The 19,289-nt window shown below is 41.2% G+C and overlaps 1 protein-coding gene across 3 annotated transcripts in view; it reads right to left on the reverse strand.

Moving 5' to 3' along the window:
• ARHGAP21 (Rho GTPase activating protein 21) overlaps positions 1–19,289 on the reverse strand; it is a 124,012-nt gene that overhangs the window by 102,334 nt on the left and 2,389 nt on the right. The gene's annotated exons all lie outside the window — the stretch shown is intronic.

A 19,289-nucleotide genomic window follows, 5' to 3' on the forward strand; every position in this document is an offset into this window, starting at 1 on the left:
CTAATGATTTTTTCTGATCAACTTTGTAAATGGGAGGAAAGTGTGTAAAATCACACTTTGAGCTTAAAGATAATTTGAGGTGATCCCTTATGAGAGGGCTTGGCAGAGCCATACCAAAACTCTGCCCAGCGAGGTTCCACCACACTACATTGGAAGTTACTCACAAGCCCACCCCAACCCTGCCGACAAATACCCATGTAGCTTTACTGTTTTTTGGAAACTAGTCGTAACAGTCATGGAAGTGATCTCACTAATAAAATGAAGGAAAAGCATGGTACCTGTGGTACAAAGGCCTAAATCATGTATAACTCCATCATCACCACGTGTCATTCTTAGAAGCATGCTGATCTCAGAATCATCTTTTCTACTCCTTATTCCTGAGACATTCCCCAGATTTCCAGAAGAGAAAGACAGACACTAAAAGCACAGTGAGGCAATTCCCCCACATAAGGTTAAATAAATAAAAATAATCGTCTAGAAAGCAGATTCACACCTTCACTTTATTTGAGCGCTGATTCTGCAAACAAGTAGTTAAATACAGGAGCTACACAGGCATGATAACTCTTAACTGAGAAAGTCAACTGGATTTTCATTTTCCTTATCAGAACTTCACCCTCTGAGGTGAGGTGATAAAAGAGAAGCCATAAATGGGATGTAATCACCACTCTAGTCAAAACTCACGCTGGAAGAAAAGCCATCTCCTCCTCAGTCCTCGCACTGAACTTCGAGAAGACAGACTTAATACCAAGATGAATCATCTGTGGGGGTTTTTCTCCTATCCCTGAAACACCTTCATCTCCAAAATAGACGCCACCCACAGTAGTCCAAAACAGCACAACTCTGCTGAGCTTCATCTCATAAAGCACCACACAGGTGGGCCTCAGAAAGAAGTCAAACTACATGCGATAAGAGAACGCGGTGTTTTGCAGTCAATCTGATTCTATTTTCCTATCACGTGAAAAGAACTCTATAGGCTTGGACAGCTGCACTTTCCTGCCTTTAACATATAAAGAAATACCTAATTTTTATTTGAAAATACATGCCAGTGAATTTTTTTCCACATAACAGAACAGAAGCTTATTTAGAGAAAGAAAATCACTGTCCATGGAGACCACTGGGTGGGGGGGAGCAGCTATGAGGACTTTGCCCAGTCAAGCGGTAAAGGTCTCTGAGGAGGAAGGTTCTGGACTCCAGCAGCCCATCCCAGAGGCCCGCCGTCCTCCACAAAAAGCTTCTTTCCTGGTATTCAGTTGGAGTTTCCCTTACTGCAACTGCTCCCTATTGCCCTTTCAAGGTACCTTTGAGGAAAGTCTGACTGTCCCTTCCATAATGCCCCTTCAAGTGGCTGAAAACCCCAACCTGAGCACCAAAAGGCTCCTCTGCCTTCCCTGCTCCAGGCTAGGCCACGCCAGCTCTCCAGGCCTCCTCTCTGCCAGGCTCTCCAGCCCCTGAACACGTCACCCGTCCTGTCTGTCACATTGAAGGGAGGGCCAAACTCCAGGCACTGTGTGCTGGGAGAAGCCCGACGAGTGCCAAGCATATAGGGAATTACAGCAACATGCTTTGAAGATGACGGAGTGCAAGAGTTATGAACAACAAACATGACCAACCATACCACTGTGCTGCACACGTAGACCAACGAGAATTACACCACCAGTGCTGCCCACAGCAGCTGTATGCCTGCTTGTTTCCCTTCAGTTGTAGACCAACAAGAATTACACCACCAGTGCTGCCCACAGCAGCTGTATGCCTGCTTGTTTCCCTTCAGTTGTTTCCTCCATCCCCTCCAGAGCTTCCAAAGCAGCATGTAATACCACAGCCTCTCTCAAGTCTTTTACCTATTTAAAGAGATAATTAATTCTTCACCACACACTAAATAATGGAAAGAAACTCCAGCAACGCAGGAAAGTAACTGTTCAGAAGGAAGAGCAGAGGATGAGTAAGGTGACAGAGGGTGTCAGTGATCTGCACTTTTAGGCTACTCAGCACAAGTGATGGACAACATACAACGGTAACCAAATACTCCAAAGAATGTGAATGATCCATCCCTTTAATATTTGTCACAGGTTAAAAACCTCTCCCTCTGCTCTGAGTACAAAATACAGAATATTTGTCCTGAATAACAGATTGCCCTCCTGCATAAACTGAATACAGCTGATGGTTGAATTTTTTTTATTATTTTTTTTTCAACTGAAAAATTGAGGGCTACAACGGAAAACTAATGAGAAAGGTAAAAATCTCACCCTTATATAGGCTCTGAGCAAATATGAAATAGATACAGTAGCACCTGAAATCTCAAATTCCTAATAATTAAGTTTTTCTTACAGATTTCTATTTTTAGTGAGATATAAACAAGTCTTCAACTAACAAAAACCTAATCAAGACTGAATCAAACTACGTAAGCCAGAAATCCAGGTGCACAAAGCCAGGAAGCAGCACATAAAACAACCTGAACCAGTATACTTCAAAAAACTAAAACGCTATTCACCCACCATCAAATTTTCTATGAGTGAAAAAAAATACTGCTCAAAATGCTATTACAATATTGCAGGCAGTTTAAGTGAGCTACATGCTAAGTCTAAAATTAACATGCCAGTGAAACCTAACGAAATTAGAGTTCCAAGAAAAACATACAATTTTAACAAGCACGTCCTAGATCACTAACAATCCATCAGACTTCTGTCAGCGTGTGGCAGAATACTAATATTACATCCAGAAATCCTATGAAACAAGTTATCGATTTGATTTTGAATGTTGGAGTTTTCAAAGAAAAACTTTCATAGCTGAATGTGTAGACTACAAGAAAAAATACATGTAGCAGAAACCTATAAACAGGCAAGATGTTTGCAGTGGAAAACTATAGGTACTACGTAACAAACAGCAAGTCACAAATTCAATTCCAAGTTGCTTCTGTTTCAGCAGTAAGTAGGTCTTGATCCTTTAAAAAAATCACTTTGTGTCATATTAAGTTCACATTATATCTTAGGAATGCCTTTTACCAATCTTACCGCAGGGTTGGCGTGCACACTGCGACCTATCAATCATGAAACTACTACACACAGGCTAAGCTCTTCATTACATAAGTGACAGCAGTAAGACTGTGCAAAAACACATGGAACTAGAGAAGTGACTCTCTTCTGGAGCTTTTTGTATTCATTTTTACTATGTCTGTAAAAGGATGTTCTATTGGCTAGCATTGTTCTTCAAGTGAGATTTATTTATTCTTTAATTACTATTTTGCTGCTTCAGATCAAATGGCAGATGTCCCAAAATCTATAAACGTATGGGAGTGTTTGTACAGAGTATCGTATGTCAAACAGCCACATAAAACATGCACACCACTAACATACAGCAAGAGCTGAAGAGATGGCAAAATTCAGCAAATTACTTCCAATCAGATTTTGAATACGTAACAGACATAAAACAGTAACTAAAAGTTACTGAATAGCAGGAATTTAAGTTGCTGTTTCAGTTTTATTTAATAGTCCTTTACCAAGCCTCCTCACTAATTTCCTTACTAATTTTATATTCTGGCATTTAAATTTTGTTTTATGACGAAAAAGATTAATGCTCTAATGCAACTTCCTCTTCTCAGAATTTAATTCCCCTGCGTGAGTTCCTGGTCAACAACCTCTAAGGGCAGTTCCTTTTTGCTTTGTACAAAAAAACAATTCAGAATGAATTCATAAAAATGTAATAAAAATACTCTGGAAAAAAGGTTTCAGTTGTAGAGCCTGGGATCTCAGTCCCAGCATTGTCCTGTATCAGATGTCAACCTAAGCAAGCCATGCAAAAGCATCTTTGCCAACAGGCTGGCCGAACAGACGGGGAGAGCTTTGGACTATGGCCAACAGGGACAGGAGATGACAACCAAGCAGTAAGCCCTGGACTTCAAGAGAGCAGGACTGTTCAGGATCAGCACAGAAGAATCCCAAGGGAGACCATCCCAAAGAGAAGAGGGGTCCAGGAGAGCTGCCTGACTTGCATGGATGTCTTCCTCCAAGCTCAGAACAGCCCATACCAACGTGCAGGAAATCAAGGACGCCTGCATAGATGGACAAGGAGCTTCTGGCTGAACTCAAAAGAAAGAGGCATACAAAGAGCTGAAACAAGACCCAGATGATCCAGAAGAAAGGCAGAGACACTGTCTGAACACACAGTGATGGACTTAGGGATAGCAAAGTCCACCTGGAGTTGAATCTGGAAGGAACTTGAAGTGCAACAAGAAAGGTTTCCAAGCACACGAAGGACAAGAAGGTGGATTTTTGAATGGAAAATCATGCTTAACCAACCTGACAGCTATTTGCAAGGAGATGACTAGCTTGGTGAAAGAGGGAAGAGCAGTGGATGTTGTTTATCTCCACTTCAGAGCAGCTTTTGACACCGCCTCCCAGAAACAAACAGATGAAGTACAGGCTAGATAAATGGACAGTGAGCTGGAATGAAAACTGGCTGAACTGCCAAGGCTGAAGGGGTTGTGACCAACAGCAAGAGGTCCAGCTGGAGGCCAGCCTCTAGCGGCGTGCCCCAGAGGCCGATACCGGGGCCAAGACTGTTTAATCTCTTCACTGATGACCTGGACCATCAGGCAGAGCGTGCCCTCAGCCAAGTCTGCAGATGATACAAAAGTGGGAGGAGTGGCTGATGCACCAGATGGGTATGCTGCCATTCAGGTGGACAGCGACAGGCTAGAGAAACAGGCAAACCAGAACCTCATGAAACTCAAAGGGAAATGTCACGTCCTGCACTTTGGGAGGAATAGCCCCCAAGCACCAGCATAGGCCTGGGGCCAATCACTTGAAAAACAGCCTCACCTAAAAGGTCCCAGGGCTCCTAATGGTCAACAGGTTGAACATAATTCACCGATATGCCCTCACAGCGAAGGAGGCCCACAACCTCCTGGACCCCAGACAGAGCACTGCCACCGCATGGAGGGAAGCGACTCTTCCCTTCTACTCAGCACTAAGATCACATCTGGAGCACTGTGTCCAATTCTTGTGTCCTCCCAGTAAAGGACTGGTGCGGACATACTGAAATGAGTGGCCATGAACATAATTAAAGGACTGAAGGCACCTGTCACATGAGAAAAGGCTGAGAGTTGGAGTTGTTTTAGCCTAGAGAGGCCTGGTGGACAAAGAAGGAATTTATCCCTGTGTATAAATACCTGAGGAGGTGGAGGGGGGGGGTAGTAAAGAATAAGGAGGCAGTGGTGCCAACTGAAGTGACAAGAGGCAATGGGCAAACTGAAACAGGAAATCCGATTTGAAGAAAAACTTTTACCATAAGGGCAACTGAACATCAGAAGAGGCTGCCCTAAGAGGAATCTCCACTCTGTGAGACAAAAGCAGGCGGTACACAGCCCTAGACATGCTCCAGCTGTCAGTGCTTTGAGGCTGATGGTTCATCCAAAGGATCTCCAGAAGCACCTTCCAACCTCAGAGATTTAATGATTCTGAGAAAGTTGTTTTTAATTCCAGATTTCATTTTCAATGGTGCAAATGCATCATGCAACAGCTAATGCACAACTGGTAGCTACAGAGAAATCAGGTTCAGACTTGGCTGTGTTTTTTTTTCTCCCCCGTTATGTTCTGGTTCGTTCTCTAACAGACTGTTCATGTACAATACAGTTTCCCTGATAATATGAAGTGTAAAGGTGTATTCTTCTTTGTCACCCTCATCTAGTTTTACCAGAATTATGCTACTCACACAAGTGTCATCCTTTTCTCAAACTTCTGGCTTCAGCAATCACTTGCAGGATCTGCAGTTACAACATATAATCACGTGTGCACAGAGACAGGAGGAGGAAACAGAGGAGAAAACTCACTTTGATACTGATCTCAGAGAGCCAGAAGCTCCTGAGTCACAAAAAGGTCTAATACCAAGAACTAACTGCATCAGGTATTACAGTGGTTTCCAGGCTCCGAATTTCTAAGTAGGCTTTTTAACAAGGTGTATTCTCACAGTAATACAACTCATTATTCATACACCAACAGGAGATGGGAAAAAAATGCATCGAATATTTAGAGATGGCTACAAAGAGCTGCCAAAGGATTACACAACTGGAGAACAGATAAAATGCAGTTGCAATAAAAAAAACCTAAAAGCAGTATTTCCTAACACAGCATTAGTACATTCTTACTACTTTCCCAACTCAATGCTTAGGTAGCACCTCGAACCATCCACTGTTGTTTCCAGGTGAGATACTTATACCCTTTGCACACAAGGCTTCTATAAGATTCATTTATCATATATTAGAATTTTGCTTTCATAAAGTTGAGAAAAAACAGGGAAGAGGTAATTCTCTTAAAACAGGCAGATTTTGTTGATGCTGGAATGAGACACCAGATGAAATAAAATTTGAGGAAATATCTACAGCTCCTTCAAGTTGCAGACATTAAAAAAACAGTCTTTATTCTTTCTAGATTTCCTATAAAGGGAAGAAGAAAAAAGCTAGTCTTTTTAAAGATAGCTACTTGCAGGATTGTATCAACTCTTCCATCCTGAAACAAACACCTATTCCATGGCTTGTTCAAATAATTTCATAATTCACCTCCCCCTTTTTTTTTATTTTTGTTTGTTTTTACAACACACTCCACATTTTCAGAGGTTTTTTTTCCTAGCTAACCTCACACCAGGTTTTAGATGTTTTATGTATCTTTAGATTATAAAAATAAAGAAAACTTGTACTTGAAGCATACTCTGATGTTGGCTTCTCTATGAAAAGCATATGTTTAGATGCCTAGGGTATCTGTACTTAAATCTAGCACTCATTCCCTGTAAACAAGGTTTGCAGAAAGTATATGATGCAAACTCCTTATATTCTAGCGCACAACACAAAAAAGCAGTCAGCTTTATTTAAAGAAAAGTAACAGAACAGGCACAACTGGTTTTCTCAGGAATTAAGTTTTTTATTTCCAAAAGCCCATTTATTAGAACTGCTGACCCAAAGCCTGCTGAAATCCGTAAGAATCTTCAGTTGAAAGGACTTACATTTTTTATTTTATGAAGTTATATCGAAGGAACAACATCATTTTCAGTTATTTCAGCATTTAATTTAGATTGCAAGTACTTTTTTCCCTCCAATTTTAAGGGATTTTTATTAATATAAAGCACCACATGAGGTTTTCCCACCCATACATTTTCACAAACATCTGAAATCATCTGTACTAAGAAACAGAAGTATTCTGGACTGCAAACATTTTAATGCAATAAATGACTGAACGTCTGGGAACTGGATGGAACTCAAAGTACAAAACACCCTACCGGAACAGTAAAGCCTCCACTACCACTAGTAACAGCAGTATGTAAAATAACGTAACAGTGAAGAAACAGGGTTGTAAAAGTAAAAGCAGCCCAGAAAGGCTTTGCTACAGAGTAAGAATTAATTGGAAGATATTTCTGTAGTAAAAATTTAGTGACATTCTAGAAGACAACTAGTCCTATTCCTTTCCCAAAGGAGGGAAGAAGGAAGAAACCAAGTTCTTCGAAGAGACAATCGTGTTAAGGGCTAAATACAAGACAAAAAACCACCATCGCTCTGCTCCTCATGGCTTGGAAAGTTTAGTAATCCTCATTTGAGAACATATTTTTGTAATCCCTGCTTTCTTGCTCACCAAGTAGAGAAGACTACAAGAGCCTTCCAAGGAACGAAAGCTCATGGTATCCTGGGCCCGAAGAAGCAAAGAGAAATCTGCCAGGCCAGATTATCCAAGGGGGGGAAGCAACCACAGCATTAACTGAACTTAAGGTCAAGTCACTCCCACAAATCCTGTTCTTAATCTCACACATAATACCTTTCCATCAACTCATCCGGTGGCATTAATGGCTTGAGTTAAAAACACTTTGAAACATTATGATTCACCCTTCTGGCACGACCCAAAAGGAGACAGACATTATAGTGCTTCACCTCCCTCACAGCAGACACACAACGTTACATACAAAATTCTGTTTCCAAACTTCTGGTTCCCACTCTGAGTTGACAAAGAGCCTGGAGACAAGCACTATGTCACCGACTGATGTTGCATCATCCACAGACCAAGCGACGGACAACCGGCCATGAAATGGATAAAAAGGTTAACATGCTGAGGGAAGTGTGGGAGGAATCTTCTTCCCAAATAAACACCCACCAGATGACGCAAAAAAACAAGCATCACGATGGTCAAAGAGGTAAGTCTTGAACTGAACAGAAGATCTCTTCCAGAATTTTTGGAATTTAGGTTTACACAATTCCCCAGTTCAATTTAAATACGAGAAAAATGATTGCCTGCATACATGTTTACCAGTGAGAACTGTTTACCCTGTACACGCCTTGCTGACTAACCATCTCGTACTACCACTGTCTCTGCTCACTCACCTTGAAGAATTTAGTTGCTGAGAGTCATGAATCACTAATTACATGAGTAGAAACCATCATCGCCATAGAAGCCTTTAAACATTTTAGGCTTCAAATAAAAACATTTAGCCTTAAAAACAGCAACATGGGCTGGGGGGCACAGGGCAGTTTGTTGCTCTGCCCACCCACAAAAGACAAAAAGCACAACTCAACAAAACCATTTTGTGGCCACCTCATTTCATAGTCCTTTAGGTAAGGGATTAACCCCTTAATCTGCTTGAGAACTGCTTTTAAGGACTGGTGAAGGGGAGAAGTTGCTTTTTGCCAGGTACAGCTTCTGCCTCTGGTATATTCCGCAGCTGCACACCAGCAACCCTTGAAGCTACGCAGGTTGCTGAACAGTCCCTCGAAGAGCCACTTCCTTTCCTTAAGCTGGTACCACAGGCCTGGAGTGGAAGAGGAGTGCAGGAAACTCTTCTACGGCAGTCAGAAGACCCAGTTGCCTGAAGACCCTTCACTGAAGGAGAATGGAGTTTTCTACTGGTTCCTAGGGATCTACTGGGCTTACTGCTGCAAAACTTGCAAGATACGGAATCAAGAATAAACTCTTGCAATGTAATGCAGCCCAATAAAAGAAATAATGGAGAAAACAGACAAAAATACTGGCATGACTGTAAGCAAGTAGAAAAGAAATATGAAAACTATAACAACATGCTTCACTTCTGCATACAAGCCACACCATCACCTTGGTTTCTCTTGAAGCTGGGAGAGGCTGGAGGAACAGATAGGGCAAACACGCAAGCAGGTAATTAGGCATTTCATTTTAACTACTACAAACTGGGAGGCATTAGACACATATGGCGTAACAATAATTAATAGCAACTTTTACAAAAGCGAGCAAAAGCAAGCACTAAGTTTGATATCTAGCCTGAGCCTTTAAGAATCAAAAATAGGTCAAAATCCCAAACATTTGAAAAGCTGCATTTCCTGTTGCTAATAGCAAACAGCCACCGTGCTTCAGCATGCTTCGTACAGAACCACAGTCTCAAGGCCTGAACACGGGAGGAATTCTGATAAGCTACCATGGAACTGGCATCAGAAGGTACGATAACACCTGTAGATCAGATCAAAGGTCCACCTAGCCTGTCTCCAGTGGTGACCAACGCAGACAGTTGCAGACAATTAGGGAAGAACACAAGAGCAAGCACCACTAGAACACTCTCCCATCTTCAATCATTTACAAATTCCTACTTCATTCCACTACAAGGGGATTTAGAAGCCCTCAAAGTATTGCTCTTCTAAAAACTTATCCTGGTTATCCTTTAGCTTACATACACACCTTTAGCTTCCAAAATATTATCATGAATAGTATCATTTTTAATTAACTATTATGCATAAGGGCTACCATCTTTCGCCTGTTCTCACTCCACCACACTCATCTGACACCCACAACTTCTCATATATAGTAAAAAGCTGGCCCACATAAATGCAAAAGAGGTCAAGAAGGCTACAGTGCAGAATCACAGAATATCCTGAGTTGGCAGGGACCCACAAGGATCATCAAGTCCAACTCCTGGATCCACACAGGACCACCCCACAACCAGACCACGTGTTTGAGAGCGTTGTCCAAATGCTTCTTGAACTCCGGCAGCTCGGTGCCGTGACCACTGCCCCGGGGAGCCTGTCTCAGTGCCCAGCCACCCCCTTGGCAAAGAGCCTTCTCCTGACATCTCAAGTTCTCTCTCCAGCTCCAGACTCCTCTTTCCCAAACTGTGAAGTCCTAGCTTCCTTAATTGTTTTTGGCGGACAGGCAACTCCATGTGCTCAATTACCATAGCTGCCCTTTGTCTTGAGACTTTTCTGGTTGTACTGTTATTTCTGAGATGGAGAAAAATGGAGAGGGAAGCCACAGAACAAGACCTAGACACTCTAGTTCCAATTGTACCATGTCTCCACAAAGGAAAACAGAAAAATAAGCACTTTACTATCCCACTGTCATTCAACTCATGAAAACAGCAGAAAGCTACCAGACCTTCTTAGCTATACAGCTGAATCATTCTCAGACAAAATGCAAACAGAGAAAAAACTATTCAAAACCACCTGTAAAGTCATAAAGAAAAGAACAGCTAGAGGGCGTGGGCTCTGAAATGCTACTAGCATTGGCTTGTATCCATTATACAACACTGTTTTGTAATACTTCATACAGAAAAAGCCTTTGTTCCACAACTGAGCTGCAAGGACCATTCCAGTCAGGTATGGAGTTTTTAAAATAATAATCAACATTTTTATTATTATTATTCTAAATGCGAACAAAAGAGATGCAATTAATGAGCTTGCAAGATTACTTCCATGACATCAGGGTCAGAACACCAGCCTACCAAGCTATTTATGGCTGCTGAATTCCTCTACCTTCTGATTCTAGCACAGATTGCTAGAAACATTGAAGATTATTCACACAAACTTGTTTCTCTGTTCTAGCTTTCCTCTCAATGCCAATTTGCAGAGACGAGACACTCTGATGTCCTAGGAACAGTTCAACAGCCATTCGTTCTCACTTTCTTGACGCCAGAAAGGAAATCACGTTCAAATCCCACCTCACAGGTAGTTCTAAACCTTCTCCAACAAATTTAAATAAAAAAACACCAGACTGTATTCAGACCAAACCCATACAAAAACAGGGCAAAGTACGCAGAATGGAGCAGGAGGCCTGTAAAATTGCCATGAAAATTGATTACTCCAGGCGAAGTTTACTTACCCACCTTTTACCATGGTGACTGAGGATAATAAAATTTAAAAACACATGCAAGAAGGGACAAGTAGGATTTTACAACCACTGATGAATAAGAAATGTATGTGGCTACACATGGGAATACTTTTCACCATAATCATGGGCTCCCTATTAAAGTTACATCAAAATTGGAAAGCTGAGAAGAAAAGCACAGCAACAATAACAAAGCCTTAACTGCAGCGAGACTGCCTGCTGCTACGTGAACACTGAGGCATTCCTCCCTAAACTTAACCCTAATCAGATCTTTATCTTAAAAAAAAAAAAAAAACAGGTCAGAACTTAAAGGTAGTAAGAGCCACCTGGTTGAAGTGCACATACTAGATCTGCTGCTTCTTTTGCTGGCCCAAACAACAACAAAATGTTTTGGTTCTCAATTCTTGCATCATAAGGAAATTTGATGGTTCTGCATACCCATGCTAGCACCGAATGAACCCTGGCCTTTTTAAATAATCTAAACCCAAGGACATTCAAGTTTAAATCAAGTTTAAACATGCCTAAACTACAACAGACCCAAGGTTTAATTAAAGAATTGTGTTAAAATATCATTTATGTTTCTCAGGAAATCAACCACTTCCATGCTTCATTACAACAGGGCAGTCCTTGGACGAGCGTGGTGTTTTCTTCAAAAGTAAGTTGAACTGCATTAAAGTTTTGAAATGAATGTTACTTTTGTTTTATAAACTAGTTTTTCCAACTACAACTCTTCAACATAGCACATGGAAAGTTTTAATTAACTGTAGTTCTCACAACTGAGAAGTCTGTCCCAATACCATGAACGTATCATTGTATAGACTGCATCTGTCACAAGCCGAATAATCCGTACGGGATTTCTGAGAGTTTAATTGTTCGCCTTGAGCTCGTCCCAGGGTCAGAACAGGCAGCACTCATGACACCTATTCACATCCAATGTTAAATCTCGTAGGAAATTTATCTGTATTTTAACCCTTTCTGCACTCACACTTAAAAAAGTACACAGAAAGCTGAAGTAGAGGACATCTATATGTTCAATACTAATTTCAAGATGGTTTAAGCAGCCTTTTTTTTTTTTTTTTAATTCCCCAAGAGTTTACATCCTCTGAGATTCTCAGCTTCTCAATGTGAAAAGTCCCATATACTTCGAAGAAAAACTAGAACATAAGAGGGGACAACAAAATAGTTTCTTAAATGGCAAGTCATTTGCATTTGAATTTAAATAGGGAATAGTACTCCATTAAAAGTATACGAAGTATACAAAGGCATAACTAGGAGGGCACACTACCACTCCAATCAGTAAAAACAAGATCACTTCAGAAACAGGCTCACATTTCTCCTTTCAATTGATTTGCACCAACTACAACCATTACTCAGAAGCATGTAACATCTTTCTTCTCAGTAAGATTTAAAGCTTTCTATTTTATTTCTCTTTCCTGCCCTTCCAAGCAGGAAAACAGCACAAACCTCAAAATTAAAAATAAGGAAGATTAGGTCATCTAGGCAGCCCATTGATGTCAGCGCAAGATCATTCCCCACAGTGTATTTGCTGTGCTTAATGCATTCCATACAGTGTGTCCTAACACATTATGCAAATGACACTTACATAAAAGAAAATCGTCTATCTCAAAGCGCACCCCTCCGCCAACAGCCGATCTGTAATTAGCCATGTCCCCTAAGGAGGCACCTCATTCACTGGGAGCAAAGCAGCAGCTGCTGGCAGAAGGAAATAAGGAAAAATTCAAACAAAAATAAGCCCACAAGCTACACTCCCAAAGGTAGACGCTCACGGTGGCAAGCGAGAGTCAAAATCTAAACAGCTGTCTGTATTTTTCCCGAATGCCCACACAGCACCTTTCATGCTCAGCACCAAGTATTTACTATCATGATCTGTATCAGGCTCTCTCAAACACTATGCTGCTTAGGGAGCTACAATTACAGCTCGCAGCACTCTGCTCATAAACACCTTCTGAACTGCAAGTTTTTGTGCAAAAAATCGACAGAAAATATAAAGCAACAACAGTTCCCACTGAACACAATTCATTGATGACATTCAAAACTATAATAGAGTATACTTATTCAGAAAGATGCTATAGTTCTATCTCCACGATCTAAAGAGACTCAAAGAGCAAGGCACATATCTTTGCCTAGCTTCTACTTTCCTATCAGCAAGTGACCCAGTCTCTAAGCTCTTATCATCATCTTCCCAGATGAGATTTATTCAAGACTACCAGCAGCAATAAAACAGTAAACTCAGAAAATTGTTTCACCATTACTAAAACAAGAAGATAAACAACAACTCAGGGAGTAGCTAGAGTTCCCATGTAAAGAGAGTAAGAGAAAAATGCATTTCGCCCTGGTTTGAAAGCAACACAAAAGACAAAAACACAACAGAAGAAGCCTCCCAATTGAAAAGTCTCAAAGTATTTAAGAACCGCATACATAAAACAGCTTATCCCACCTCGCAAGCATAAGATTAAAAGAACTCTTTCTTTAGGCACTTGCAGGTTTACAAGACGTGTCGAACTTCTGATATGAACACAGTCAAAGTCTGTCTGATGTTGCTGTTCCCACCCATCACCTGGGCTTACACTTCTACTGTATACATCTACTGCTGAGTGATGGGGAAAAAATACCATGACTCCGTAACAATACTGAAAGTGACAAGACAAAAATGGAGTTGGACAGGAGATATACAGTATTTACAGTAACCTGCATTCTGTGTAAATAAACCGGTGAAGTGTGACATGATCATCCCCATTCATCCACCAATCTGACCAGACAGCACAGCTCTCATTCACTGTTTATCTATTATGCTTGGCACAACATATTATTTAGTAGATATATTTCCTATTATGGGAGGCAGACAAACTCTTCCTCTGTAGCAAGGCACTGAATTCAAGGATTTGATGAGATCATAGGATCTGATGTCTCTACAACGGAGGAGTCATACCTAACAGCTCATCAGCCTGACGTCTGGAGTCCTGTCCAGTAACACACAGCTTCAACGCCAACTACGAAGCCCCGCCATTTACAGTACAGCTAAGCCAGGCTTTTTAGAAACAATGACCCCTTATTAACAACAGGATATAAATCCGTTTTCATTTAACATCATTTCCTAAGTTTTTATATTCTGCTTCCTAGCCTCTGCAATTGAACGTACAAACAACGGCAATGAAGAATAACACAAAACCACTGAATGCTAGAATAGCTTCATTTTTCTCCATCTTCCAGTTGCTAAAGAAAAAAAAAAAGAGACCAGCAACAAGTACCCAGATATATTGCCAACAGGTTAGCCAAACACTGCAACGCAAATTTCCTCAGGAAAAGATACAGAAAGTTTTTCTTTTTATAGCGCTCAGAGGTTGCACACACTCATATTCTCATCATCATCTACACAGTAACATACGCCTGCATTCACAAATTTAAAACTCAGCTTTTACTCTTTGCAGAGCCAATACTCTTCTGCTGAGCTACGTTTTAGTCATCCACCTACAGGAAGACATTTTCGTACATTCAAATAGTACAAGACCATAGATGCATAAAGTGCATAAGTGTCATGAGATGCCTTCTCTTCCCCAATAGTTCGCTCAGTTGTTTTTGGTATATGCAAGTAAACAACACAGACAAGAAATAATACATCAGAAGTAGCGGAGATGTTATTTTCACATTCAGTTTAATGATAGGAATTTTTGTTAAAAGTGCTTATAAAAGGAAAAAACTCAGATCGGTGTTGTAATGTTTGCTACAACTGCTAAAGAGAAACATTTTAGGGACAGCTCACTTTAATGCTTTTATAAGTTATCTGGACACAGGACTTAAATATACCCTAAGTTTACAGATGACGCTAAATTAGCTGTTGACTAAGGAGAAGCTGCTGACTCCCTCAACGGTAGAGAGGCCTTGCAGAAATCTTGATAAATTAGAGGGCTGGGCGATCTCCAACCACGTGAAATTTAACGAGGGCAAGAGCCGGATTCTGCACCCGGCAAGGGGCAACCCCGGCTGTACACAGACTGGGGGCGAGAGGCTGGAGAGCAGCCCCGCGGAAAGGGGCCTGGGGGCTCTGGTGGAGGCCGGCTGGCCACGAGCCAGCGGTGTGCCCTGGCAGCCAGGAGGGCCAGCCGTGCCCTGGGGTGCGCCAGGGAGGGCATAAAGCTGTCAGAGAGCCTCCGAGGGAGGGCTGCCGAGGTGGTGAGGGGTCTGGAGGGGAAGGCGTACGAGGAGCGGCTGAGGGCCCTGGGTTTGCTCAGCCCAGAGCAGAGCAGGCTGAGGGGAGGCCTCATGGCGGCCTGCAGCTCCCTCACGAGGGGAGCGGAGGGGCAGGCGCTGAGCTCTGCTCTCTGGGGACAGCGACAGGACCCGAGGGGACGGCATGGAGCTGGGACAGGGGAGGGTCAGGCTGGGTGTGAGGGAAAGGTTCTGCACCCAGAGATGGTCGGGCACTGGGACAGGATCCCCAGGGTAGTGCTCACGTCACCGAGCTGCCAGAGTTCAAGAAGTGTTTGGACAGTGCTCTCAGACATGGGGTTTGGTTTTGGGGTGGTCCTGTGTGGAGCCAGGATCCTTGTGGGTCCCTGCCAACTCAGAATGTTCTATGATTTACCTTATAAAACATACTACATACAGTAAATGCACTTATTTTGAACTGATACAGCTCAAAGCATTCTTCAATCCATCACGCTTCTCTTCTAAAAATTCTTGTTTTTCAAGCAATTATCTAAGTGGTGCAATCAACAAAGGCGTCTTTTGGAGAAGAAGAAAGTCACTTTTACAAAAACATCAAACGCATCTACATTTGAAGGCACATCCCTTCCTTTTCTTGAAGGAAATTAACTGTTTACTGCTTTATGTTGTCACTTACAAATACATAACATTTCCCCATGGAAGAGGTCCACGTTCCACCAAATTACCTTAGGCATTCTCCAGCATAAATGAGAGCAGAAGCCAGTGTTAGGCTTGCATGACTAAAAAGGATTTGACTAAAGCTTTCTCAGTAGTTAAAATCACCACTCTCTGGTAACAGTGGTATTTATATTGCGTTTATTCTCCCTTGACACGATGTTTGCACAGAGCTCTCTATCACCACAAGTAATATGCATTTCTAATGGTAGTACACAATACAAAATTCAAACTCATTTTACATATAAAACTTTATGAAAGCCATTCTCAGATTTTGAGTTTTTTACATTATGGTTGAACCTCATTATACATTATGGTCATGCCTCTACGCATCAAGTACAGAGAAAGCACTGGTCTCCAAAGATACCGAGTTCCAGAGCAGCTTACACATTCACAGGCATAATTATGTAAAGACTGAAACACAGAACCTAACTACAGCCTTCCAGCGCTTGTGCTTCTACAGTAGAGACACTTAACACCTGGGTGTCACCACTCTGAGCCTACCAATGTCATCCCAACCAGGCTGCTAAAATAGCAAGCACAGTCTACTAATTATTGTTAGTGAAAATGCCAATCATTTTCTATTTTTACTGTCATCATTGCCCTTCTCTGGTTCCTGACCCTTCCAGTTTACGCAGTTCTGCTCTCTCTGATAAGGTGTAAGAGAAAAATATTGTGGCGTTTTCTCCCCGTTTCTTTTTAACCACAAATACTGAATTTCTAAAAATACTGAAGAAACTAAGTTTTCTTTTACTGGAGCCTATGGAAATGTACTCCCTAGTTACCATCAAATGCTGAAACTCCCAGGAATCTCTAAAGACAGTCTACTATGCCTAACAATTCAGCTGTTAAGCCAGAAAAAAAAGACAAAAAAAAGCACCATGCTCCAAATTTCTTTGCAGTATTAGGTATTTCCAGTAACAAAAATCTGAATGTATATGTGCTCTGAGTTCCAACAGAAAAAAATATCAAAAACTCCTAATAAAATTTATTTGATAAAGTAATTTAGTGTTCATAAATGGAGGAAACTATTGTTCACCACAAAAAAAATTACCTTTTAAAGCTACAAACATTCAAAAGTGTTTAAATGTATGGATGAAAAAATATTAACCACAATTTCATTTCAATACAGATAACAGCAAGCTACACCACAAACTGATTTAGTAATTCTTTTGAAGTAAATGCAAAACAGTGGGAACGGAAAACCAAAAAGAGCACTTTTTTCATGCTTTTCTAAGCAGGGAAAGAAATTTTAAACTTACACTAACAAAAAAGGCAGTTCCAGTCTCGAATCTGGACAGGGCTATAAATGTGATGTTGTGACTAGCATAGCACTGCCTGTACCTCAACAGGGCTTAATCACAACAGCAAAACACTGCTACAACCTGACAAAATGGAGATAGTATATGCCTAATAATCTAAAAGCCAGAAAAAGCAGACTCTCACTTATCTGTCCTTATGAACACAAGCTCAGCGATTCTTGTACCCATTTGCAAATGTGTGTCAGATTTCAAAAAGAATGGCAAACAGCCCTGAGAGTCCCTGGCCCTCTCTGCCAGCTCCCCCAAGAGCCCAGAATATGTGATCTGTCCCTTTGAACAGGCGCTGTATGTTCAGATGGGAGCCTGCAAGCCTGAATGCGTCATCTTTGTTCTCAAAAATCATTTCAGTGAAGGGGCTCTGTAGCGAGAAAGACTTCCAGGTGCAGTGTCAAGGAAAAAGAAAAAAAAAGTGAAAATAAAAAAAGTAGAAATCATGACAAGGCATGATAAAATATATATATATATATCAGAGTAAACAGGCATCCAGACAAAAAAATTATCTACCCATATATGCATTACCCAAAGGAGTCAAATTGTATGTCCACAATTTTCCCACCTCTGTGTTATAAAGATACACACTCGTTTCTTACTCAGAAGTTCCTTTTATTTGTACAATCAGTGATCTCGAAGACATAGGACAAGTTCTGTTCTTATCAAGCCCCAGTGTTTATAGCTGTACACTTCCAAAGCCTTTATCTGACTGGAAATCCTAGGTTCTCGTGCAACTGCCTTGCCCATTATGAACACAAGCTATGCTTGGGGTCCTCCTCCTGACATCTTGCTGTGCGTACAGGTCTACAGCTAAACATTATTACATGGACACGGAGTTAATACTGCATGACAACGTGAACAACATATGGGAGATAGTGTGCCAAAAACAAATCATTTCCCAAAATTCCCAATACCTTGCATGTCAAGTATTAACACACTATAAAATCCTACAACAGCAGGAACTTCTTTGCAAATTCAAGACTCCTTTTTACAGTAATTTCACCAAGTGTTTTCTGATCTTTTTTCAGGGGAAAAGAGGTTCTCAGTGATCAACACAAGTCCTATTTTGGAGTTAAAGGGATTTGTTCACACCAGTACTGCACACAGTAACCATTTCATCAGCTGAACTCAGCAGATCACAAACCACAACCCCTCACTCTCTCGGCATTTTACACCAATCTATGAAAAAATATAAAGAAATAAATTGTACTTTAAACCATGCAGGAATACGTGCACTAAAGGAACTAAGAACGCATTACGACCTCAATTAGGCATTCATGAGGGCTATCTTCATTCAAGCAAAGATTATTTGAGGCCTGCTGTGATTAAGGCAGTCATCAGTGTAAGTGCATGTTTTCTAGCAGTTAAATGTTAACTGCAACACAGAAATACCAGGTACAACAACAGGCAGCGCAGCCCATTTTGCAATTCCATACCTATTAGTAGTCCCCGGTTAGACAGCTCTAAGATGAGCTCCAAAAGTGCCAGAGGCCTCATTAGGGCTTACCACAGTAGGGAGAGGTGGATTATGACAAGAGCGCCAGTGCCAAAAGACCAACAGTCTCAACACGACAGAATTAAAAAGCAGATTTTCACTTTTACACTTGGCCATGTGGCTTCTACTCTCTTCCCACACTATTTAAATAGTATTAAAGGATACATTCCCCAAAAATGGCCTTGTTTTCAGTCACATTCAAAAAAGGATTTCAATAACAACATATAAAATCGACATACAAATTAACAAGCATAATTCATCACTAAGTCTTAAATCTTAGTGTCTTCTGTTTTTACTTAAACCCCCCATTTTGTCCTCACCTAACCCACCTGCTTTAAGAGACTGTGTGACTCTCTTAATTGAGGCAACGGCAGTGAAGAAAATCTTACACCACCACCATATGTGCCACTTCAAAATCAAGGCAAAAAGGTGAACTGAGGATAGAGATAAAACCTGGCACTTTTGAAATAAAAAACTTTCATTTTTGAA

This window comes from Anser anser, assembly GCF_964211835.1.
Source record: "Anser anser genome assembly, chromosome: 2".
Lineage (NCBI taxonomy): Eukaryota > Metazoa > Chordata > Aves > Anseriformes > Anatidae > Anser > Anser anser.